This window comes from Ptiloglossa arizonensis, chromosome 2 (genome assembly GCF_051014685.1).
Source record: "Ptiloglossa arizonensis isolate GNS036 chromosome 2, iyPtiAriz1_principal, whole genome shotgun sequence".
NCBI classification, from domain to species: Eukaryota; Metazoa; Arthropoda; class Insecta; order Hymenoptera; family Colletidae; genus Ptiloglossa; species Ptiloglossa arizonensis.
The window spans coordinates 32,496,884-32,523,121 of NC_135049.1; the positions used below are offsets into that span (position 1 = coordinate 32,496,884).

The window sequence follows — 26,238 nt, forward strand, 5'->3', positions numbered from 1 at the left end:
CGTGGCCGAGTGCTGAGCCGAGTCTTCCGGCGGGGTTTCGGCGAGGTCACGCGGGCGGCAACCGAGCACTCGCCTCGACGATGCATCGGCATCCAGGAGAACGAATCCATCGAACGTCTCCGTTCAGTACCGAGACCGCGAAAAGGTAATCCGCTATCGTCCCTGGTGGAATACAACATTGACCTGTGCAGGGCTCGAGAAGTCAAGGCATGGGGGATGACGTGATCGTTACGCTCTGTTCGTTTGTTCGTAACCATGCTGCACGACTGTATTATATTTATCTCTAAAATAAACGTCCTATTTACTTTTTCTCTCGTGGTCGACGATTCCCACAGTTTCGGTAACGATTCCGTCTCGCTCGAGCATCGTCGGATCGAAAATAGAAGAAACGAATGCGATGCTCGCGGTGTTCGCGGCTCATCTCGACCGCGCTTCTCGCAAGGTGCAAGCATTCCTGATCCTAGCGGTCCTATTCCGCTCGGCACGGGGGAACGAACGGTCGAATCGTAAATTATCAAGCGTCCCCCGAGCTCGAGCAGGTTTCGCTGGACGCGTTCCTCACCGGGTCGCCGACATCGCGTCGATTGCGCGTCGACGGTCTCTCTCTCCAGCTGGACGCGCAAACGGCGGAACGTTGAACATTCGAGCGGGAGAATGTCGCCGATAATTCACGATTACTCCGAAATTCCTCGCTTGTAAATAAAATTAACGATCGGGCGGTCGCGGCGGCGAATCGAAAGCAAAATTCCGGTGGAACGAACGCGCTCGCGCCGCTCTCTTCGATCGCGGAACGAACCGTTCCCGAGGCGAGTCGGCGCGTTGCTTTTTCATTTTACGCGAGCAGGGTTTCCAGAAAAATTAGTCTCGTCGGCGGAATATCCAGCCGGAAGCGGGGACGGTCCACGCTCGTTTCCTACCGAGAAGATATCGCCGCGAAACTTTAATTAAACTTGCGTCTATTTCGCTACGCGAACGTTTCGTTTAATCGGGAAACGACGGTTCGAGTAACTGGCAACTTGTACGGTAAAACCTTCGCCGCGTGTACGGTAATAATATTCGCGAGGAGCTCGAGCAACCCGCGGCTCGACAAGGATAATATTTTCCTTGATAACGAGAATACGCGGGAACCGGGGAAAGTATTTTACCGAACGAAACGTTCCGACGATTGTCAAACGAAACGAATCTCGTCGTACCTTCGATCGGCACGCGAGTCTAACGCGCAAGTAGAATAGCTCGCTTTTTAATCGGACGCGTTGCTCGTTAACCGCTTCGAGAGAGATAGCGGGCGAACGCGCGTTCAGTTTTCAAGTTACTTCGAGTACGGTGACGCGACGACAACCGTGAAACCTTTCCCGATCGAATTGTCCAACTATCGCGATATCGCGAATAATATAGTTCGTGTTCGAAGAGGCGACGTTTTCGGTTACCATGCACGAAAGAGAACTCTCTTTGGGTGTATCGCGCGAGAAAAATTAGGAAAGATACAACATGGAGCGTCGATCGCGCAACTTGCTCGATACTTTACTCGATCTCCGAGCCCAACCATGACAACGATCTCTATCCGAGCAACGGTCGTTCCGAGAGATTATCGATCGATTCTCGAGCCGACCGGTAAGGTCGATCGACGCGAACGCGTTCCGAGGTAAAACGACGTCGGCCTTTCGTCGGCTCCTGTAGCCAGCCGGTTTACGTTCGGCTCATAAATCTACCACGGAGGAACGAAAGGAGAAGGAACGTTGCGCAGCCCGTGAAAGGTCATCGCTTAAGATTATTGCGGTTTTAACGGTCGGCCATCAAACCGTGGACGAATCGGCGGGAACGCGTTTCGCGAGTAGCTCGCGAAGCGCGATTCGCGCTATAAAATCCCGGTGAAATTGTTCGCAGAAGAATATCGCTCGATCCACTGCGCCCTCGTACCCCGTAAACGGGACGATCGAAGCGTTGCCGCGTTTTAACGCGCGGTACACCGCGAGATTCGTGACACGGGAGGAATCTCGACGCCGAAAACTTCCACGCGGATCTGACTCTCGTTCGTATACGGGAGGAATCGAAACGTTTTTAAAATCGACCAAACAACGGTCCCCTCTAAGCCACGAATCGATTCTTTTCGCTCGAGGCGGAGACCGGTAACGCAAAATAGCCGGTTCCCGATTAACCGGTTGCTCGATTTGAACCGTCGAGCCTGCTGGCCCTCGATTAGCCCCGTCCCGTCCAAGTTTTACGACAGTTCTCGAGCGGAAAACTTGTGTAATTTCCGTTCGACGCGGCTCGAACGCGAGCCGAAAGTAAGAAACGACCATTAGGGGCGTTAAGTGCTTTGTAACAGGATTAAAATATACGCTTCCCCGGCCGGGTGACCATCGTCCGATCCCGGGACGAGCGGGAGGAAAACGGAAAATGGGCCCCGGCCAGCTTTCCTCCTCGCCGCCGAACGCGCTCGGATGAGCTTCCGTAGGTAGGCGTTAAGTGCTTTCTAACTCGATTAAAATTTGTGGTATTCCGGCGATCGTCCGCCTTCGATACCATTGGTTCCCCGGCGGGGAATTTTCCAACTGGTTCCAACTAGTTCGCGCGTGGCATTACATTATGTACTTGGAAGGATCGCGTCGCGCTCGGTCGTGTCGCTTCGGCGCGATTCACCGGTCGCGTCGCTCCGCGGATAAAATTCGATCCAGTGGGTTCGACGTTCCGGGAACGATCGAGAATCGGTATTCGTACCGCGGCACCTATTGTTCGCGTTTTCGCGCGAGCTCCACCGATTCGGAAGAAAGAGTCGCTAACGTGCGATAATCGACCGTCTCGATTTCGAACGTTGACCGAGACGCTACTCTCTTCGGGTACCCGGAGTGTTGTAAACTTCGGATTATAATATATACTTTATTATAACGTGCAGGGATCTCGCGTGTCCAGTAGTACAGTTTTTGTACATATAAGAATACAAAGTCCGAAGAAATATGTATACAGTGATATATGGCTTGACGCGAACGACGACGGTGTCGCGTGGTCTTCGTGACTCTCGACTTGGAACTGACTAGAAAAAACCGGAAAGAAAAATAGCCAAACCGTTGACGACCCTTCCGCGCCAATACGGAGACAGTCCTTAAAACTGACATCGACATCCGGCACTCTTAGGATCATTGTTGCATTCATTCGAACACGGAGTACTTTGGCGATCGCGTACGATCGAACGAAACCGCGCTCGCGCTAAATTCGAAGAAAATTGAACAAAGGTTTCTCCGGTCTCTCGGTTTCACGGGGCGGGTCGCCGCGACGTCCTCGGCGGCTTCCAATTTCGCTCGGAGAAAACGCCTCGTCCCTGATGCACAATGCGCCGCTCCCGGTGCATTCTTATATTCCTGCAAGCTGGTGGCAATTAGGATCCGAGCCAGTTGCGTTCCCCATTAGCGGGGATTGCGATCTCGTGCACACCGTGACTACGCAACTTTTCTCGTTACGGTCTCGTTCGCCCCGCGTTATCGCCGATGTTCGGCTTTTCCGTGGCGTAGCAGCACGGCCAATTACGTCGCGGTTCGACGATATCTTTCGATATTCGCGAAAACGGAGTCGAAACACTCCAGCGACGGAAAATTTACGATCGTCCCGATCTACGCGAACGATTCGCGAGTCGATGAAACAGAGACTACAATTTTACGTGCTTCTTAACGTCCGATCGTAGGTAGATGTGGCGTAATACGACGAATCGTATAAATTATGGTTGTAACGTCTTTATTGGTATTAACGGTACAAAGTTCTCGTTCGTATCTTGACCACTGTCCGATCCTTCTGTCCAGGTGATTCCAAAGCAACTCCATAGGGTTTAGATCCTTCTCTTTTTTAATATGCTTCCTCTTCTTCTTCTCGAACAAATCCTTTGCAAAATTTGAACGCGCGTTTTGTATCGTTGTCCCGCTGCAGCGCAAATCCTTGCCCAATTAGACACGGTCCAGACGAAATTGCGCGGTATTTTAATATTTCTTCGCAAGGTTCCTTCTTCGATGCACCCTCGTAGATCACCTGTTCCTCTAGCCGAGAAACATCGAATCGGTGCCATCGCCGTGCTTCGTCGCGATGGCAACGCTCTGTCCCGTGGCGGTACGACGAACGCAAACGCTTCTTCTCGAACCGAATAAATATTTCGAACTTCGATTCGTCGGTCAAAGGACTTCGCTCGACTCTTCCGGTGTACTCGAGCGGCGTTCGCTCGAAATCGTTTCGCGATTACTCGTCCGTGTCGAGAAACAAATTCTATCGGGGTCCTAGTCCGGAGCGAGGGGAACGCGGTCGGAAGCGAAAACCGGTCGAAATTAATGGCGACGATCGATCGATGGCCGGGTATCGACGGCGCGAGCAACGTTTCGTCGACGCGTTGCGTACAAACGCGATGATTCGTTAATCGCGGCGGCTGATCAACGTTCGCTTTCTAACCAGCCGCGCGCGCCCGAAGCTCAATCGAAATAGAAGTTCGCGCGGACCTTTGCGCGAAAATAATCAACCGGGACGAAGCGCGATATCGATCGATTTTTCCGAATCGGTTTCGTCCCGCTTTGCACCGTTTCGACGCACAGTTTACAATTATTGGATTTTTCCGCGATTTCTTTTCATCGATGGTTACAGTTTGTCGTCTCGGTCGAAATGTCTCTCGTGTCTCACCCGTCCCCTCGTAACGAAAATATCGGCGATCCACTCTCGTCTCCCGTTTCATCGACGAATATCGTTCCGGCTATTCTTTCCCGCGTTTATTTATTTGTGGAAATTGAACTCGCTTCGTACCGAAAAGGAAAAAGGGTGAAAAATAAAAAGAGGAAACGCGCGTAACGCGATACGAAACACGCGCGAACGAGAACTAACGGAAACGGCGGTGAGAAAGGTCGCGATATCGAGGCCGAACGAAATTACCGGTCGACACGACGCTGTAAAACGAGCCTCCGAGATCCGTCTCGACGCTTCGGAGAGGGGACCCGGCTCCGAGTCGATTAACGCGAATAATTCGGGAAAAATGAGAGCAACGATCGAATCTCTGTAAAAGAAAGGGGCGACGACGCGCGTCTTTCCAGTCTCGGGGAAGTCTACTCGCGTCCGGTTGAAAATTGCTCGCCGTAATTCCCTCTGTAACTTAAAGCGACCGTGTTCCCGAAACAAAAGGTTTCCAGACCCGTGTTTTCATCGGTGACTTTCTTTTCTCGTGGCCGTAACAGAGGCGTAAAATACGCTCGTAAATATCCCGACGGGAGTTTCGAATCGGTCCGCGTAGGTAGAAACTTGCGAGATTAACGTTACCTTTAACGCGAGCTTCCCCGAGGGGGATAAGAATATCCCGCGAGAAATCGGATAATAATTAGTCGTTGCTTGCCGGCGGGATCGTCGATTAAGGACGAGAGGCGTCGTTTCTTCCAATTACGAAGAAGCGATCAAGAGCCGCTACAATGCTCTCCTCCGGCTACGAGAAAGGAGTTCCCTAATCGGCGGGAGCATTAACGCTTAAACAAAAGGGAGTCGGGCGTCGAACCGAGTCTCGAGCGAACGGTGGGCGAAGATTCCGAAAGATCCGGGAAGTTTCGAGCACGGTCCTGGTCGAACGAGCTCCTTCGGTGTTACGTTTCGATACTTTGCCCCGGGACTCTGGTAGAACGCGGGGTAACGCGCGCGTATCGTTTCTTATCGACCGGACGCGCCACGCGCCACGCGCCACGCGCCACGCGAACGTTACGTCAAAATCACGAGGAGAACACGAGTAACCGGTCCCCGATAACTCGCGCGTAAAAGCTCGCTCACCGTTGGTCACGCGATTCGCCGATGCGTTAACGCGGGGACCGAGCGATTCGTCGCGACGTTTTTTTCTCCCGGTCGACGTACACGCGCGCGATTAATTCCTATTCGAAGATCCGCACGAAGGAAAACGCGATACGGTGACGCGTCGCGCGACCCGAATCGGCCGATAACGAACGCGAATCGAGATACGCGGTTACGAGAGCGACGCGGTACGAATTTGAACGCGCCACGCGAAATTCCCTTCGCTCGAGAGAATCTCGACTCTTCGCGATCGTTCGTCGTTTCTTGCAACGAACTCGGAATCATTTCCCCGAGATTTAGAGAATCGTCTCCTCTGGAAAGTCGATCGCGGCCAATCTTAACCGTTCTAGTGCCGAGGAGCGATTTTGCGCTTCTTCTGTTTCGTTCGAAAAGTGCCTAGCGCTTCGGACTGCGAAGCCGATAATCGGCACTCGCTCGGCTTCCGTCGATGCGCAACTGTACGACTATCGCTTCGTTTTAGAATAAAATATTTAAATAATATTTTTATATTATTTATACCCGCTGATACCTGTACTTATGCTCGGAAGAATATGTCGGAACGACACTGAATCGAAAGCGTTACAACTTACCTTGTTGAAAACAGGGCAATAGCGTTCCTTGGCATTTTGAATCGAAGAACGAGACAAGCGCTATCCCCTATTTTCGATAGGGAATAAGACAAGCGAAAAAGCGGTCTTGGCAAATTTCAACGGAGAAACAGCAAAGACGCGCGATACTCGCCTCTCGTCGAGGGGTGGCGCAGAACCGTCGGAGAAACTCGGTTTACCCGATTGTAGCCAACGAAACGATTACCACGGGCCTCCATCTCGGCCGTTTCCACGCACCCGCGACGGAACAATGACCAAGGACTGACCGAACCGTGGAACAACCCTTTCTTGGACCGAGCGAACACGCAACGGAATACGAATTCCCCGATCTGCATAATGCCACTAGCGACGGTGGTTCAGGTTTCGAGTAACTCGCGCACCGCCAACCGTCGCCGAGCATTCTCGTATAATTCCGGGAACGTCTCCGTCATCCTTCGAGACAGAGCGGCGTACCCCTATCTGCGTTTGAACAAGACGCACCGCTCGTTAATCCCCGTATAATTACCGGTAAGCCTTCGACCGAGAGAAACGACGACGGTTCATCGAACCGACCGGCTCTTATTTAACTCTCCTCCTCTTTCTCCTTCCTCCTCCTCCTCCTACTCTGCCACCGCACGGTGCCGCGAGGGAACTTACTCGGGAATATTCCGCGCATTACGAGACGCGGTTTCCGTCGAGTCAGATTCCGCCCCGTCGTTCGATTTCGAGCCGCATGGCGAAACTTCCGAAAAGTTCCAACCGGTTGCTACCGCGAAACGTCCGTTTCTCGTGCCTTTATACGCGTATCTTCTTCCGGTCGCGAAACGAGAGACACTCGTTCCATCGAAACCGTGTAAGCCGACGGCCGCGAGCTCCGATTTACCATAGATTTAAATTGTAAAACATCGGGAATCTTGGACGAAGGAACCCGACCGCGGCGTTCGTAATCGGTCCTCGCCGACTCGGCGAAAAATCGACCGACTCGATACCAACGGGACAACCGCTTCGAAGATCGATTTATACCCGTGGATAACGACCTCGATCTCGCCGACGGAGTACTCGACGTTATCTTCGACGCCTTGGTCTTCACCCGCGAAGAACGAAGAATCGAGTCACGGGGCGTCGTCACGCGTTTCGACGCGCGAAAATTAAATCGATCCGTTCGTCCCGAAGCGGATCACGAATCTCGACGTTTGCCCGCGAAGACTCCGACAGCCGCTACGAAATTCTCGAATCTTTGAAACTCGACGCTCCACCGCACCGTGACCGTCCGGATTCGTAAAAAAACGTCGCGGTATTTCGGAGTACTCGTCGACCGGTCGGAATCACCGCGGCGCGTCTCTCCTTTCTTTCTCGGAGTCGGTGAATAAACGCCGGTTCCGCGGCTACTCGTAAGAAGCCGATATATATCGGCCAGTGTCAAATAGCCGGGGTATTAAGGGGAACGGGGATGAAAGCGCAAAGAGGATTACGCGTATTGTGCACGGTGTCAGAGATAAATGACAACGAATGCTCGGAGCGTGTCCGGGGATCGTAATGGGTCTGCGTCTGGCGTCCGTGTAGACGAGTAGCGAGCCCCGGCGCGGATATTTTAAATAAAAAGGAATATACAAAAACGACGCGACTGTAAAACGATGGTCGTTGCGATAGCGCGACGACAATGGACCGAGGGACACGCTCGAGGACCGGTGCCGGATATTCAGCGGGTCGATGAAGCGATCTAGGAAACCTTTCGACGCGACACGCGGACGCGGCAAGGAGGAAAGAAGCTCCCACGAGGAAGAACACCCTCCGAACGAGGAAGAACCCCGGTCGTTGTCCACAGGGTGGCCGGCCGAGGACACACCCTTGATCCTGATATAGCGTCCTGCGGCTGAGAAGGGTAAAACGACCTGCCACCCGTCGAATCGTGACTCGACTCGACTCGAGTACCCGACTCGACGAACGCTCGAGCGCGCGCTCCTTCGTTAGCGCGCCATCCTCGACGAGCCTCGACGATACAACAACGGCCGACGGTTTCTTTCTTGCGTGCACCGCGAAACACTTTCGCGGAATATACGCTCAAGAGAGTCTCCACGGCGATACGCGCGATCGTCCGAGAGCAGATTTCGAGTCGAGGTACACGGACACCGGTGAACGCCGTAGAGGAGATCACGGTCGGCGATTTTCGAATCGATGGGGTTATAAGCGTTGAAGTTGTCGCAACTTTCCGCAATTGGCGCGAACTGGAATCCAGAGGCTCCCGTGGTGGTCCGTGACTGGTGGATTCGAAATCGGTTTCCCGGTTGCGGTGGAAAGCGGTAGAAAGCGGAGAACGGAGACACGGTGCGCGTAGCTGGAGCGATACCCGAGGAAAAGCTCTCCCGTCTGGTCGACCGATCGGACACTCGGCTCTGCGAAACTATCCGTTTCGCGCGTCGCCCGTGCCACGGCGAACGAAAATTAGGAGGATCGAGGAGACGAGCACCGGGACGCCGGGACGCCGCGACGTCGGGGCCGCGGGAACACCGGGCGAAACGGGTTAATTAAAATCTGGCTGGAAATTCCGACGATAAATTCGCGCTTTCCGGGCCGTGTTGCCCGAAAGAGGACTCCGGATATAAATTTCGATTCAAGGGACGCTGCCTGGCCGCCTTTAATAACGGCCGAGTCGTGGCTGCAACTTTCGTAATTACTCTACCACCGGACTTGCCGCTTCTTCGGCCTTCTTGCGCAAAGAACCGAACGCTCTTCCTCCGCGCCGGGACAACACGGCGTGTCTCTAATGGCGTTTCGTTCCAACTTGCCGGATCTCTTTTTCCCACGATCCTCGTACTTCCTCGTCCGATTTCGAGTCGCGTTGCCTCGTACGATGGATACGTTCACGATGGATACGCGCAAGTTTCGCGCGGTGTCGAAATTCGCGACACGTAGGACCCACTCGGACCGATCGATCGGGACCGCGAACCGAAATGAAAAAACAAAGTTTCCACGAGCGCGTTCGAGCTCGGTTCCCCCGCTCGGCGCCGGTTTTCGTACCTAGTGGATAGAACGAACGAACGAACGGAGTCGAGCGAATGGAAAATAAATAAATAAGGTATTCCCGATTGTTCTCCTGCGGAGAGTGGGTCTCGTGGCCGGTAACGAGGTACGCTATTCCCTCACGGAGGAAAGAACCACGAACGAGGTAACCGTACATTTGTTTCCCGACGTCTCGCGAGGGAGGGTCCCGTAACGGATCGGTCCTCGGTTCTCGAAACTGCGATTCGTCTTTCCCCTCCTTCGACGAAATCAATCCATCCGGGCAGCAACGACGCAGGAAGAAAACGACCGGCCGAAAGAACTCGTTCGTCGCGTCGGACGAAAGACAGCCGTATTCGTTTATTTACCGTGGTTCCCAGTCCGGCGAGAGCAACAGCGAAGCCACCGTCCTGGAAGACCTTCCAAGGTTTTGCCTCTTCCCCTCTGTGTCGCGCGGCCCGGTTTTTTTTTTACGCGGAAGAAGAAAACGGTTGGGCTCGGTCGCTCGCTCGGGGACTGGAGCGCGCTCGTTGCGCGTTGACCCGAGATCCTTTTCCTCGCAGGACACGGATACGCCCGCACGATTCTCCCTTTGTCGGCCGAATCGCGATTCACCGTGCGAGATTCGGGTCGCGGGAACTACGTTGATTTCGAAGACTCCTCGTTCGCGAAAGGAGCAGCTCCGCGACGTTCGACCTCACCGTGGTCGATCGCAACAGACCGGGATGGTCTCTGCGACGACTCTCGATATTTCATTTCTACGATCGGTTTCGTCACCTCGGACCACTCGGACACGGTGCATCCCGATTACCAAGCTCGAATTCGACGAACGCCCTACCGATAAGACTTACTCCGAAAACTAAGCGTGCGAAACTTTTCGGCTCGTACTTCGCACAGCACCGTAGAACATTCTTTGAGATAACAATACGCGTGCAAACCCACCAAACTCTCGAACGAAGCAGTCTACGTTTCAAAGTCTACCAGTCGCTGCGTCGTCACGCTGTTTGTTTCGATCCACCGTTTCTCGATTCCGAATCATTTTCAAGTAAAGTTCTTTGTTCGGTGATCGCCGATCCTCGCTATATTCGACTTGGACGAATCAGGATTTGAGCACGATTCGAATCCTTCGCCGGTCGATCGTACCGGACCCGTATCGGCGTTCGACTTTGCGCGCAACGCGACGGAGCTGGACCCGGAGAAGCTCACCGAGTTACGGAGCTCGGCTCGTGCGAGCTCGGTGTAGAACAACCGAATACAGGATCCTCTCGCGCTCGCTTCCCCTTCCAATTGTTCCTAGCCCGGAGAGCGTAGCCAAGTTCTCGGAGAAACCGCGCGACGCTAAAGTGGCATCCGTGACGAGCTACTGTCTCCGTCCCGAGGAAACGGGTCGCGTTTGAACGAACGTGGGAGAACCGTGCGAGACCTGGCTCGGACAGCGACTGCGTGGAACGCGTGGACGATCGCGGGGAATAGAAGCTGAAAAATTCCCGCGACCGTCCGACCAACGAGTCCGATAAGGTACACGTATCCGTTGGTGGCCAACGGTCGTTCGAAACGCGTCTGGATGGTATTCGAGCGATGAAAATTTTCGAGAAAGATTATTTTGGTATTGCGCGACAGTATCGTGTAAACGACCGATAACGCGGTATCGTACGAACGAAGCTCCGTACGCGATCGTAGCGATAGCGCGGTTCGAGCGCAGCGCGTTGCATCGATAAACGGAAGATTGGAAATTCGGAAGCTCGCTCGAACGAATCGATGGGACACGGAGTCGAAGCGTTACGCCCCGGTGAGGATCGATCCGACCCTGCGAGAGAAATCTTCGGGTCGGGAGAACGAGGTCGCGGCGCGACCCTCGAAATACGAGCAATCGCGATGAAACTCGGATCAAGACCGTTGCGTCTTTCTTCTTCTTTGCGTCGTATCGCGGTCACAAATAGAGCAGACGAGTTTATTCGAGGTGTTCGCCGAACGGCCTCGCTTCCTCTTCCTCTTCTCGGCGCGGGCGAGAGAAAAAAAATTCCGCGCGAGCGTATCGGGTACGGTCGGCCTTCGCAAATGTCTCGAGCTAATGCTCTGCTCGCGCGTAGTACCGCGTTACCCGCGAACTCTTTCAATTGCGAACGATCTCGATATCGTTCCTCGACCTTTCTTCCAAGTTCGATGCTTTCTCCCAGCGACGTTCCTCCGCTTTCGAAGAACTCTAATTTCGCGCGATTATTTTCCAAGAAAATTCACGGAAATATCGTGGAAGGTGCTCGGCTTTTAATATACGCGGGAAACGTTTAGGTCGTTCCGCACCGTCGGGAAAAATTCTCGAGCATCGAGTTTCTCGTTCCGGAAGATCCCTTCCTCGTCCTGAATCCTCGAGGACGTTTCTCCGGAGCGTAGGTACGCGCCGCGGCTCGACCGCGAAAAAGCGTAACGAGACCGGTCGAACGCGGGCCCGTATAAATGCAGATACGGCCGCGTTCGAAATCGTAAAACCAGGCCGTAAACCGTTCGTTTTTACGATCGCGCGGCAACTCGCCGGTTCCTCGAGGAAACGCCATCGGTGCGCGCGTCGTTCCCCTCGACGTTGAATAAACCGCGACGCAACAAGGATACGGGACTCGGTACACGATTCGCGCTTAAAGAGATTACGTACGCGGTGTCGTTCCCGATCGATTTCGACGAGAACCGCGATCTACGCCGCGCGTTCCAACGACCGGGGAATTTTTAACCAATTTCCGGTCCGAAGCCGCGGAAGAGAGAGTCGCTTCGATGGTAGGACCGAGCGACACCGAGGATTTCGTCGGGGCTTTGTCGGAGGCAGGAAATTAGTCGCGCGAAAAGCGAGTATCGGGTAAAAAAAATATTTCGCAACTTTTGGGGTCCCGGTGTTGGAGTGAGCGGTTCGGCTCGTTGGACAGTGTTTCGAGATCGTCGAGGAGCGTTTTTCCTGTTCGTTTTTTACGATCGGCGACCCTTCGCGTCGATCGTCGGTCAGGCTCGAGAGCGAGCATCGGCCGTACGGCGAGCCGCTTATCGCGAAGAAGTAATAACAACGTTATCGGGTCGGTTTTATTCCTCGGACCGTGAGAAGGGAGTGTGCGGGTGAGAACGGAACGAGTCGAGTCCCGCGCGTTATATCCGTAGCCGGTTTCGTTGGAGCGAGTCGAGCGTGCATGCATAATGCGGCCCGCTCGCCGGCAGGCGCGGGCGGGCGTCATGCGAAATTGCAATGAACGGTGAACGCGCGTCGCATTACCGCGAGAGATCGACGCGAAAGCGGAAATGCCTTTATTGACGCGCCGGCAGGCAGCCACTCGAGGAAAATGATTGTTCGACGCCGGGACAATGATAATTCCGCTCGACCACGGTGACTGGCAGCGAATAAAACCAGAGAGCCTGACAGAATCGCTCGCAGCCTGGCTGCCTCCGACTCGCCTGACCGCCATTATGCCCGTGCCGATTGAGTGGAAATTAATGGCAACGACGATAATTGGCCCGATAAACGCGTACCGAGACCACAATAAAATCCTCGTTACGACCCGACGACGACAATTCTCGCCGCTGAAAGGAGCACACCCCCCGGACCCCGTTTACCGTCACATTTTATGCACCGTCGATCAACGATCCCGACGACGACCACGATCGCGAGAGAACGCGGAAGCTCGCGCTCGATCCTCGCGCGTGCCCGTTCCTTTTTTTTTCCCTCGAAAAATCCGATCGAACCGAGGTAACGAGGAGGGTGTTTTACCGGCTTGTTTCTCGAAACCTCGAGCAGGGGTCGAGAATCGAGCGGATGCATCAACGGGGCGAGCCTTTGTCGGTACCGGCGTCTTTGATCGCGATAACGAAGCGAGGATTTTATTGAAACGCTGCTCCGCTCGTCTCTCGCGACCCTCTCGTTTGACCGGTGACCGTAAATAAAATATAAATTTCCTCGTTACACCGTGGTAATTGCGAACGTTCGTGGGCGACGATTCGACAAAGACCGGGACACGCCTTTGCGTTGCCATCGCGGTAATTCCGCGCGCCCGGCCACCGCGACGCCTTTTTGCATTTCGGTCACGTAACGGAGCCGCCATTATTAACGGGGAACCGTTCGCGAACGCGCGTAATAATGCCGGGGGGATCGATCGGCGTCCGCGAATTTGTTATTTTATTAATGCGTATTTATTCCGCTCGGGCGAGAATATCAATTATCTTGCCGAATGCCTGTCGCGCTTTGCATTATTATTCAAATGTGGCCCGGCGCGGCGGCAACCTTGCGAAAACTTTGCAACGAAATCGCTCGTCGAAATCCCCGTTGTTACATCGAACCGATAATGGCCGACCGCCGATGGGGAAATTCCCGTTCCATCGAAACGAGAAACGCGGATAAATATTTGCCGGCCGAAAACAAAAAGGGAACGTTCAACCTTCGAGGTGGAAACGCGAGTACGTGGCCCAGCGGGCGTTGATAAAAATCTAGTCGAACTTTTCGACAACTTTCGGCGCGAGGAAATTCTAAATTTTCACCGTCGGACGAGACTCGAGCCGCGCAACGCGACAACGACGAACCCGTAACGCCGCGGAAGGACTCACTTCGATCGAGAAACGAGGATTACGAGCAACACGGCGAAGAAAAAGGACAATAGTTCGCGAGTTACTCGTTCGCGTCGAAGATTCGCGAACAGTTGCGCGCAAAGAAAATTAAGTTCGAGCGAAGCGGGGAGGATTCGAAGCGTACGGATACCGGACGTTGAGAGATCGAAACAGCGAGACGGGACGCACGAGTAGGGATCTCGATTCGACGCGCGAAGCGGAAAATCCGTTTAAACGTTCGACGCGTACGCGAAATGTAAAATACCGGGGGGATTTCGAGAGCGAGTTCCACGCGAAAGAAGATCGTTTAAGCGCGAGGCGAGCGACGAAATTTCGCTCGTGCTCGGTACGCGCGACTCGTTACGGTTAATTGGACGAATCTTTCCGGGGAATGGACGGGGAAAGTTTCCGCGATGTATTCTCCGTGGCGTCGATCCACTCGTAGCGAATTCGAATCGGTAAACTGCGTCGGGAATTGCGAAATCGGGCCCGTCTTCGAACTTCGATCGACGTGGCGCCCGCGTCCGCGCGAATCCTCCCTCCTCCTCGCTTAACCGAATTCGCGTAAGCTTGGTATTTACACAGGAGTGTTTAACGAAGGTCGAACTCGCTTCAAAGCGACGCGCACGGTCTCTCGGCCGTCTTCGACGTTCCCCCGTGCAAACGACGATTTCCGACGGCAAATAATTTCGCGAGCACGACTTTCTCTCCCGCCGCGACGCTCGAAACTGCCGCGAGCATTTCCAGGATTCGATGCCCGAGCGGAGTCGAATCCGCGTTGATAACCTACGCGCGCGAATCCCCGCGATACCTTTCGACAAGTTGCGTTCTCGCAGAATAGTTTTTAGCGCGAATTACCGAAAATCACTCACAGGAACAGCGAGAAGAAGAAAACGATCGTAGGTAGCCGATGAAACGTTTCTCCGGGTCGTACGACGGGGTACGAGCTATCCTTCGCGCGAATTTACAGTTCAGACTCGATCGATGTATTTGCCGAATTTGGGGAATGATTCAAAAAGCAGGCTCGATACTTCGGCAACGACTGGTTCCGGAATAACTTTTCCGATTCGGCGTTTCGAATTTGCGGAGCGATATTCCGGTTCAAAGTTTCGGATCGATCGTCGGAAGATATTATCCGAAAGGAAAGACGGGCCGAAAGTGCACGAGTAGTGCGGTTAATTGACAGCGGAGGAATTAAAATTGACAACGGTGATCGAATTAACGGAACACGGACTTTTATTCCGCGGGAAAACGGGAGTGAAATTGACGGCGAGATAGTTTGTATCGCGTTACGATATTTGTACCGATCGAAATAGACGGGAACCATTACGGTGAGAAGAAACCGCGCCAGGGAAATACGTCGCGATCGATCGACCTCTTCTTCCGTCCGTTCGTACCTCGCGCGAATTTTTCCAAACGGACCTGTCGCGTTTCTCCAACGAAGCTGCACAGCCAACAGCCGGCGAACTTTTCCCACGAGCTTTCAGTAGCGCGCCTTGAGATCGATAAGTGCCAACCGATGTAGATGCATCTGACGTATGCACCCAAGTGCAACGCGAAACGCCTCCCGCGGCCCACTCCCTGCTACCTTCCTTCCTCGTTTCTCGACCCTTTTTCCCGATCGCCTCGTATCTCGCGCTTCTCGACGTCTTTCCAACGTCGACGAACCACCACGCTCGATTATTTCGAGTTACCTCGGTTTCTTCTACCCGGTGCTCGTTTCCTCGCCGAAGGTGATCCACGTTGTCGTTTAATCAAAGATACCGAATTTTCCGCGAAAGTGGCGCGAGAGCGAACGATCCAACCACCGATGCAACTTTTCTCGCGATTATTTCACGAGAGCGGCAACATCGAGCGCGAAACAATTCGACGAACTCGATTACGTAGCCACCCTAATCTACGCGCGATTTCCCACACCGCGAACACCGCGTCGCTCGCCGTCCCGTTTTCAAAATTCGGTAAAATTTCGGTTCAAAAGTTCGAGAAGGGAACCCCGCGGCCGTGCCATTGGGGATTTTCGTAACGTTCGGAGGGACGAATCCGTAAGATTCGATCTCGTTCGAAGTAAAAGTTGACAAGATTTGTTTATAAAGTACGCCTCGATTTCCAGATCCGTCCCACGGAATGTTACAGAGTCCCCGTGTAAGCCAATACCGATTCGTATCCGAGTCGACGTTCGACCACTGCCTCTTCGTCGAATCGATGTATCGTGCCAATTTCGTTCCAATTTCAAATTCTTCTCGTCGGTGGACGTTTGTCGTTGCACCGACCGAGTTCCTCCAAGTATCGTCGTCGAGGCTCGTTTCGAGTATTTAATTTTTTTTGTTCGCGACGCCAGCCGTTGCGCTTATTCGGGGTAAAATTCGAGCGACGTGGGAACGGTGTACATTGTAGCGGTCCGCGTACGTGTACATCTATTTCCGGCCGCCAGTGACCCGATTTCTTCTCGGTTGCCTTTTTTCACCCCCGTCGGCGTCAGAATATCAAATATCTCCGTGAAACGCAGCTGCATCCCTCCGCCGTCGACCGGAATTTCTCCTTGACCTTTGACCCTTGGCTATCGGGGAAACCGAAGCTGTCGGATTTATTTTTATCGCGTGGCATCGATTCGAGGTTCGTTGGCGGTGTTTTCTCGATTTCGATAACCGAGTTACGTACGGTGTCGAGCAAATGTCGTTGCGATTGCACGAACGAAAACGTTGGTCCGTGATACGAACCGAATCGAAAGTCTCTTTCTACTCGCGCTACCAGCTCCAGCCGCTCGGATCCGAAACCTAGCGAGCCTCGAGAAACTTCGATTCTCTCGAGGTCTTCTTCTCTTCGAGAACCGAGTCGTCCGCGAAAAAATTTTCTTATCGTTCGTTTCGCTCGTAACTTCGATCGTTGCGCGACACTCGATCCGAGTCTACCGCTGGGTATCGGGTCCAGGTATCAAACGAATCGAGAACAGTTTGCAAAATTCCGTTCACACCGGGAAAAGAAGCAATTAATCCGAGGTTCTAGGAACGGAGCCACGGTTCCGTGAAACGACTCGCCTCGCATCACCGCCGATTCTCGCTAGTTTCTCGGAGCGCGACAACAAATTCATTAGCGAAAGTGGCGCGTACCGATTAATTAATTAAGCAAAGCCGTTCACATTGACCCGCGTGCACGCCTCGCCGTCGTAACCGTTGCGTTAATCAATATTTTAATGCAGCCACCGGACAAAACGGTCGCCGCAAATATGCGTCCGCTTTTAATGCATCGTTGGCCATAGAGAATTATGCCGTAACCGAAGCCGATTTGCGCCCAGAAACTTCTACGTTGATTGCCGCCCTCTTGTTTCACCGTACACTTCCGTACCCCTCCTCTATTAGAAACTATATACAATAACTACGCTCTCGTAAAACGATTAAACGATCGCGGTCGCGGTCGCGGTCGCGTTCTTCGATCCCCCGTTCCCCTTCCCGTAGACCCGCGATCGTTTCAATTATTTCTCCAAGTGCGTGGCGAATTTACGCGCGAAACCATTCGTACGGGACGAGGGAACGCGCGTATACTTTTATCGGAAATTTCGTTCGAAGCGCGTCTCGAAACCGCAGACTCGAGTGCCACGGATTTCGAACGAACCGCGAAAATTCGAAGAAAAAAAAACCATCCACATTGTCGACGAGTGGTATTTATTAGGTTCTTCGCAATGACGTTTCGTTTTTTTTTCGGTGAGAATGAAACACGATTCTTTTAGAGCGTACAAACGTTTTATTAAATTGTATATTCTCCATTTTGGAAAACGAAACGGCTTTACGAAGAACCCAATGTTTGCGCGTCGAAAATCTATTCGATCAACGACGAATCTGATTGCTCATCGTACGGATAGATATTGAATAAATAGTCGGTCGAAGACGCGATCGATTCTCGGATAGCTCGATCTATCGCTGTTCGATTGGTTCGTCCTCGAGTAACTTCCAAAAGGGAGCCAAAATCGGCAAAGATCGTTTCGTCGGTGACGAGACTCCGAAGAGTAATCGATGCAAAAGTTTTCGGGAGAGTTTGAACGGACGATATTCGTCGGCTCGAAAACGAAGAATCGGGTTCGAAAGCAGCGCGCGAGCCCCGGTATACGGAAATGCCTTTGACGTCGAAAAGTTACCGAATTTGGATTCCGTCTGTCCGCGAGAGCCAACGAAAACTGCGATACAATAACGAGGCGGAACGTTTCATCGATGGTTCGTCTGTAGCTGTCGATCGTCGAAGAATCGATCGTTCGTTGGTTTTAATTGCCACCGTTTCGCTTCGCGACGATGTATCGCGAATCCTCGATTCCCCGTCGGTGGAATTTAAACATCCATGGAAAAACGCTGCTCGTCGACGATTTTACCCACGGAAAGAAAATCGGGGTTTACCGTGCAACGAGGATTTACAGAAACGTTGAACGATATCGAGGAGAAGTCGAAAAAGCGGACCGGTGTATTCGTTCGACGAACGACCGCTCGAAAAATTCGTCGGCGGTACGCGCGGATGGATCGATAAATTTTAAAGCGGATAATAAATTCCCGGTGGCATCGGGCTCTCCCCTAGGTCCGCGCGTCCTTGCCAGAGGAGCCATCATCGTTTTTCAAAATTTCTCATCTCGGCTGTCTCCCGCGTCGTCCGTTTCCCCGGAAGGGCGTAATAATCTTTATATAATAAGCTTTGCGTCGCGCGATTATCGTTCGCCCGGGACTTTCCTTTCCAATTATCCTCGAGACACCGGAGAAACGTCTTTTCCGTGTCCCGGCTCGCTGTTTTCCCTCGAAAGAAAATGCGACACGTTTCTCGGACAACGTGTTGCGGCGCGACGCAGGTAACCGAGAACCGCGAGCCTCTCGCGCTTTGGAAATCCGTTTATTGCTCGCGACACCGGGACAGAGGCGATTCCGGTGCCCGACCGACCGTGGGGTTCGCTGTGCCAGGGACGATCGATCGTCTCTGGCCAATCTCCAAAAATTTACGAAATCCGCTCACGGATCGTATAAGCGCGACCACGCGGCCGAACCGAGTTCCGAAAAAGTTCGAAGATTACGCGAACCGCGTCGTCTTTGTTCCGCGCTTTCGTAGGAAAATCGAAGAAAGAAGCAGCGGCTCGGGTCCATGATCGATCTCCGTCGAGCATCCACCGTCTCGCGGATGTTCGTAAAACCTGGCGAAACGACACGATCGTCCGCGAGATGGTCTACAACGCGTCGTTGCAGCGCGAGTTCGCAGCCTCCGGCCTAGCCGCGAACCGAACCCCGCCACGATCGGATCGGTCGAAGGCCAATCCGCGAGCTCGAGCCGCAACGATAAGATGAAAGTTTAGATTAAACCGTGAATATTTAAAGGCGAACAAGAGAGCCCGATGGGGGAGCGCGCTTGCGAGCGTATTCGGTCGAGCGAGCGAGCGAGCGAGGGCCGACTAAGGGGCTCGACGAAGGAAACGAGTCCGTCCTGCTTGACACGAGGACGGATTACGCTGGTTTGTTTTACGGATTAACGGAGCCGCGTTTCCATGTACCCTAGCTGCGCGACTGCGAGCAGACCAGGGGGATTTGTTTCGGTGAAAAAAGCGCGAATTACGTAACGCTGATTAGATTTAAAAGACGAACGAGCGACGCAAATTAGAGGAAAAGGGAGCGGTTCCCCGGTGTGGAAAGTCGGCGAGTTCGTCGCCCGGTGGAAGCCAGTTAGCCTATTTCGTTGGTAAACGGGAAAATATCGTCTACGCGCGCGAGAGCAATAACGCGTTCGATGGAAGTAAACATTCGACGAACCGAACCTTCGGTGGATGCAACGAAGAAATCGATATCGTCCCTGACGAGCGATACAGAGGGTACGTTTACGTAGACGAAAATATCTTCTCGAGTCGATATCGAGTACCACGCGGGGGAAACCGGGCTCAGGGATAATCTCCGGCCGTTAAAAGACGCGAACGATCGGATTCATAGCCGACCTACCTTGCAAATTGATCCTGGCAGAGCTATAAAAAGATACGGAATACCGAGCGTGTCCGTGTTCTTAAAATCTGTCGCAAGTTTTCGTATAAAGGACCTCGTTGCCGATCGAAACGATCGAGGGAAGTTTCATCGGCGAGTCGAGGAACCCCATCGGATGTCCCGCGACCGAGAGAAGCCCGCGTCCCAGACCGGTACGAAAACATTATGGGAACGTTGCTTCGGAGCAATCTCGTGATACGACGATTTTTCAACTCGCGGCTTACCGCGGGTTCGAGCTGGTCCAAGTTGTTCGAAAGAAAAGATTTTCTTCCCCTCCTATCCAAAGGAGCCTCGATGCGTCGCGGAATCGCTACGGCGTCGTTACCTGGCATTCTTGACCCGAGATCCGGCCCGAGTGCAACCCCACACACCCCGGCGTACCCCGGCGCACCCCGGCGCATCCCGCCCGTTCACCGTCTTACTTATCGAAAGTTTTCCAGGATATCCGGGACGCGTTCCAAGGAACGGGTTGGCCTGCTTCTACGGCGATATATATCCGCTATACCAAAATTAGATATTACCCGGCGCGTGCGTGTCGCAATGGGCACGTACGCGGTTGCACAGACGCGTGCATTATTGCGCAGTCGTGTGTGTTATTGCGCTTTGTTATCAGATACAGGGGGGAACGTCGCTCGTGACATTTCAATTTCATGCGACATAAAATACCCCCTAACCCTCCCCACTCCGCGACCGCATTTACTGCTTACCATCCCCTCCCCCGACGACCCCGTACCAACCCCTCGACGGATCGGCGAACGCGCGTTTCACCCTTATCGTTCCCTTCGCGAACCAAGAATATCGCGCGACCGACGAAAGAAGAGGACCTCCTCGTCTTATTGCCGAGAACTGGTTACGATTTTTATTCCCCGGGTCTTAACCGCGAACCTCGTTCGTCGTGCTACCGATCCCTCCCGACACCGAAATAGAAAAACACGTACGTACACCTGTCGCGTGCGCGTGGCGATGCATCGGTAAGTTTGCGGTGGAAAAACGAGTCGAGAAATAAAAATACGTTACACGGTTCGCCCCGCGGTCTATCTTTGCATCGCCGCGCAACGTTAATCTCGCACAAACCCGAAACCACGTATGCACGACCTACGCGTGCCCTCGCGTACGACCTTCCGGCTCGTAGACTTACCCGCTCCGTATTCGGTGCAACTACGAAACGTTCTGTACTTTTTTTTTTTGTTCTTTTTGACGAAAAAGTAATCGCCGGGCAACCCCTGCGAGTGGATCGAAACAGGCACAAGGGGAACAATGAAAAGGAATCCGACTCTCGATTTGTTTCCGTGGTGTAGTGGTTATCACATCTGCCTAACACGCGGAAGGTCCCCGGTTCGATCCCGGGCGGAAACAATTTTTTTTTTTTCTTAACAAATTTTACCGTCACCGATGTCATTTGCATTCTCCGTTCGTCTCGCATATTTTTTCCAATTTCATTTACCGTTGTCGACGATCGAAACAGATTCGATGGACGACCGAAACGAGTGTTCGAAATAGGAACACTATCGGGTAGTGCGGGTAACGCGGGTAAATTATTTCGATCGTCGATATTACTGCACAAGTAACCGAGAACGGTTCACGACATTTAAATTCACGGAAAGTCGAACAGCATTCAACCAGTTTCCGTGGTGTAGTGGTTATCACATCCGCCTAACACGCGGAAGGTCCCCGGTTCGATCCCGGGCGGAAACATTTCTTTTTTTTTTTTACGTTCCTTTTTTCCACTGATCAAAGGCGTCACGATTTTGTTATTTGTACGATTTTTCCAATGGGAAAATTGAAAATTTGTATACTATTCTTTGTACCATTTTTAAGAGTTTACTTGAAAAGGTAACATCTATTCCTCTGGGCAAGGATCTCTGGTAAACAAAATACACGCAGGCTCGAATTATCGTCGATCGCTTACCGTCCACGATCTTACGGTTTCAACCATTGTCGATCGTTCGAATTTTCTCGTAAAACTTTCACGAACCGTTCCGCGCGTCGCGTACAATTGTACGCACGAAAGGCGGAGGAATAATCGGCAATTTTTGTAGCCCGTTTCGTCCGTTCGCGAACAAGCGAATAGTCGACAAGGAGAAACACGCAACGGCGACGCAAATAAGCGATGCCAGTCGATTAACCGTAAACTACCGATCGCAGCGCGCGAAAGTGCATGCATTATGCAGCAGCCCCGTGTAACGATCCTGTAAACCGGACCGAGCGTATGCCAGAGAGAGCTATCGGGCCTGCCGTGAAACTTTGATCCAGCTTTCGAGAGGCGTAACGTGGCCCGGTACGGCATATAATCGGTAAAGCGAGTACTCGGTTCGATCGCGAGCGAACCGGCGAACGGGACCGGTTCGGATTTAGACGGACACGCCCCGTGTTACGCAACCGGCCGAGTTCGTTGCACCCGAGATATCTAAATTCGCGGCGATCGCGAGTCTTGGTCGCGTTAATGGAAGGTTCGAGGTGCGGGGCCCGCGTCGGGTCAAATTTTATCGCGTCGACGACGGACGAGCGCGCGGAATTCTCGCGAGATTGGAAATTATTTCGTCGAGCTCGAGTATCGTTCGAACCGCGAGTCGCAATGTTCGCGCGTCGAGATCCTCGGCACCGAGTGCTCCTTCGAAAAAGAAATTTCGACAAATATTTTTTATCATTCTCGCTGTTCGCGTAGCGTTTTCCAACGAAAAATCGATCGGAAGAACCCACGATTCTCGTCGAACGCGAGCAAAGGAAACACGGTAGCTTTTTTTTTTTTATCGTAAATAAAAAATGTTTTTCTCTTCACCGGAACGATCGAATTCGGTTTCCCCCCGTTGGCTGGAAATCCAAGAAAATTGTATCCCCCGGCCGTATCCGGATCTGTATCCGACACCGGCAGGCGCGAAATGTCACGAGGCGAGAACGGACGACAGGGCAACGAGCGCGAAAGAGGATTTCGAAGGCGCGGCGTCGCGTACACGTCGGAGAACCCGGGGAAACCGGTGAACTTGGAAATCTCCGGCACGGGATTGACCGAGATGCGACGACACCCGGACGGAGAAAGAGAGAGAGTCACGTCCCGGATCGCTACGGAACCGTCGAGAGCCGCCTCTGGCCGAGAGCTTTCGAGCTTGCAACTTCTAATACTCCGACTGGAGATAGGAAAATGCGAGCTGCCCCGCCGCGTCTTCCCTCCACCCGTCCCCACCCACTCACCCACCCAGCCACCTTTTCCTCTTCTTTTCTTCCCTTTGCGGCAACGACGACCTACAACTTTCACGGATGTGTCCCGCTACCCCTTTTTTTCCGCGGCTCGCGTGTCTTTCTTTCGTCCGTTCTAGCATCCAGCACCTCTTTCTCGGGGCAGCGACGCGGTTTCCCAGGGTGCTTTTGTTGCACGAGGCGGCGCGCCTCGACAATGCGCCGCGAGCGGAATAAGAGAGGCTGCACGCGATGCTCCTCCGCGCGCCCGGCGTCGCGGGTAGCCTCGTTCGAGTCGACGAATTAATGCAATCGTTATGAGGGAACAGCCCTGCCCATTGTTCCACGCGTCTACCGTCTCTGTCTCTTCCTCGACCCTTGCCTCCTCCTCCTCTTCCTCCTCCTCCTCCTCCTCCTCCGCCCCGGTAAAGTGCTTCCCCCATTGTTCCCCGCGGTATGTTTTCGCGCGTCGAGATTGCCGCGCGTCACGATTCGATATCGTTGCCGCCGCTCCGCGATCGTGCGGGTGCTCCGATTCCGAATACGTCCCCGAAAAATAATCGAAGCAAACAAAAGGGAGGGAAAAAATACACCCGGTCGAATGGACGAGGAAAAGAAGAGGGTGGAAATACATTTCACCGCGGAACGTACAAGCTGCTCTCTCTTTCGCTCTTTCGAGAAACTTGCATTTTCCGGAATACGTTCCTTCGCGACTGATATCGCGAACGAGACATCGATACGACCAACCTTGTTTCACGGATACGCGACGTATCCTCGAAACCGCGGAAACCTCGGAAACGTTCAGCTCCAAGTCTCGGAAGAAGCGAGAAGTCGCGAACCCTGAGATTAAAACGTATACACGCGCTCGTAATTTGCATTTTCAGCAGCAACCGAGACGCGCCCACGAGAACGCGAACACGAGACTCGCGTCTATTGTTTTACATCGCGCGCGAAAATTTAATAGAAACACGGAAGAAGTTTCGAGCCTGTAAAATTTTTAACGTCGTCGAGGATCGTTGCCATCGGAGGGCGCGAAGTTCGTAGAAACTGGCGGAACGAAGATCGGGCCCCGGGTCGGCAGCTGCGAATTGCTCGAGTAAACGCGCGGAAACTTACCGTCTACCCCGCGTAAACAGCAAAGGGCTCGCTCAATTGGTAAACTTGTAAGATGTTTATTTCCGTTGCAACGGAGTATACGAGCCACGCAGCGATTTTATTTACCCCGTTCGTACGCCGTGGCGTCATTCTCCATCGAACTTTCTCCCCTAACGGAGATCGAACGCAACACGGCCGTATCGCGCGAGAATACGCCCGGCCATTGTCCCGTAGGTACCGCGAGAACGAATACGATGTTCGATAACGTTGATGGCGATCGTTCGCTCGCGTCCGAGGAAACGTGAAACAAGAAGCACGAATTCGTTCGGCGCGTAGCCTTGTATCGGTGGTGATCGAGGATCAAAGCTGCGCACCACTCTTCGGAAAGATTACACGTCGAAAAGGGTCGAGCAAAGCGCAACCGCGCTTCGTATTTCCCTGTCGGTGCGATTCCTCGGGAAGTTTCGTCGGTGGCGTTGATCGGCTCGGATCGCTCCGAGATGGAGAACCGAGCGATAAGCACGATCCATAAAGGATACAGTTGTCGATCGCTGCCGCTTAAAACGGACCGAGAAGAATCGTACCGCCGTAATGGCTGACCTCGGACGGCGAAATCCACTTGGACGCTCCGCTCGTAAAAATAACACCGACTCTCGAACCCGCTATAATTGACGCTTCGATCGGATTTCTATCGATGGATCGACTCTTTTCAACTATAGATACTTATTTACGCGATTGCGGACGAGTCACTCCGTGAACGTTTAACGACTTTCAATCGATTCGAATTTCGATCAAACTTGCGCGGTGTCAAGGAGCACGTACCGTACGGTAATAAGTTCTTCGTTTCGTACACAGTGTTGGAATGAACACAACAATGATCTCAAGGGTGCCAGATGTCGATGTCGGTTTTAAAGACTATCTCCGTATTGGCGCGGAAGGGTCGTCAACGGTTTGGCTATTTTTCTTTTGGGTTTTTTTTCTAGTCAATTCCAAGTCGAGAGTCACGAAGACCACGCGACGCTTTCGTCGTTCGCGTCAAGACATATCACTGTATACTTGTTTCTTCGGACTTTGTATTCTTATATGTACAAAAACTATACTACTGGATACGCGAGATCCCTGCACATTATAATAAACTACATATTATAATCTGAAATTTACAACGCACAGGTTGTCGCAGTTCCAGCACCTCGAACGGTTACGTTGACTACGAGAACGCGAAGAAACGTTACGAGTTGGAAAACGTTCGCCTGTGAATATTACGATCGGCGAAAGTTGTTCCAGACGGTCGCCCTTTCGGACAGTTTACGGACGCAAATGTTCTTTCGAGGAGGATCGCTCGCGTGCGAGGAAGGTTGATCCGAAAGGGGGACGAGTCGAATCTCGATCGACGTTTTAACGGTCCTTGGCCCAGCACGACTTCGAGTATCGACGTACCTCGGCGAATAAATAAATCATTCGTTCGGTCTGCCTGGAATAATACTCTGCCGGGCGAAGTCGACGTCGCGTTTTGACTTTTTCGAAACCGTGGTACCCGGAGAAAGCCACATTTATCTCGGCTACCGACAAGACCGCGCGACGTTGATGGACGAGGCGGTGATTGGGAATTCAAAAGTTTGTCCCGAAATACCGGGACACCCATACGTCTTCTCGCCTCTCTTGTTTCCATCCGCTATCTTTAAATTTTATCGCCCGAACGTCTTCGCGGGACGAATCAACGCGGCTCGAAACGAACGAAAATTCGAAACGACGCGGGAACGAGCGCATTTCCAATTTTCGCGGTTACTTTGGTACCGTTGCGTACCGATACGTGGAAAATACACGTGTAAATTTTCCGTTCTCAACGAGACCGAAAACATTTCGCATCCGATCGTTCCCGCGGAAAAGGGAGGAAAATACTCGCGGTCGAAAGGTCGTTTCTCGAAAATCGTTCTCCTCGTTCCAGGTTTTCGTCGAGCAACGGTAACGCGTCGTTGGAATGTTTAATTCACCCCCTGAACTAGCCGCGAGTTGCGTACTTACCGCACAGG

The 26,238-nt window shown here is 52.8% G+C and overlaps 1 protein-coding gene and 2 non-coding genes across 3 annotated transcripts in view; 2 read left to right on the plus strand and 1 right to left on the minus strand.

The window, feature by feature from the left end:
• Positions 1-26,238, minus strand: part of LOC143143048 (uncharacterized) — a 110,755-nt gene that overhangs the window by 53,921 nt on the left and 30,596 nt on the right. The gene's annotated exons all lie outside the window — the stretch shown is intronic.
• Positions 21,223-21,295, plus strand: Trnav-aac (transfer RNA valine (anticodon AAC)). Its single transcript has one exon. It is a non-coding gene; the product is annotated as a tRNA-Val (tRNA).
• On the plus strand, positions 21,562-21,634 carry Trnav-aac (transfer RNA valine (anticodon AAC)). Its single transcript has one exon. It is a non-coding gene; the product is annotated as a tRNA-Val (tRNA).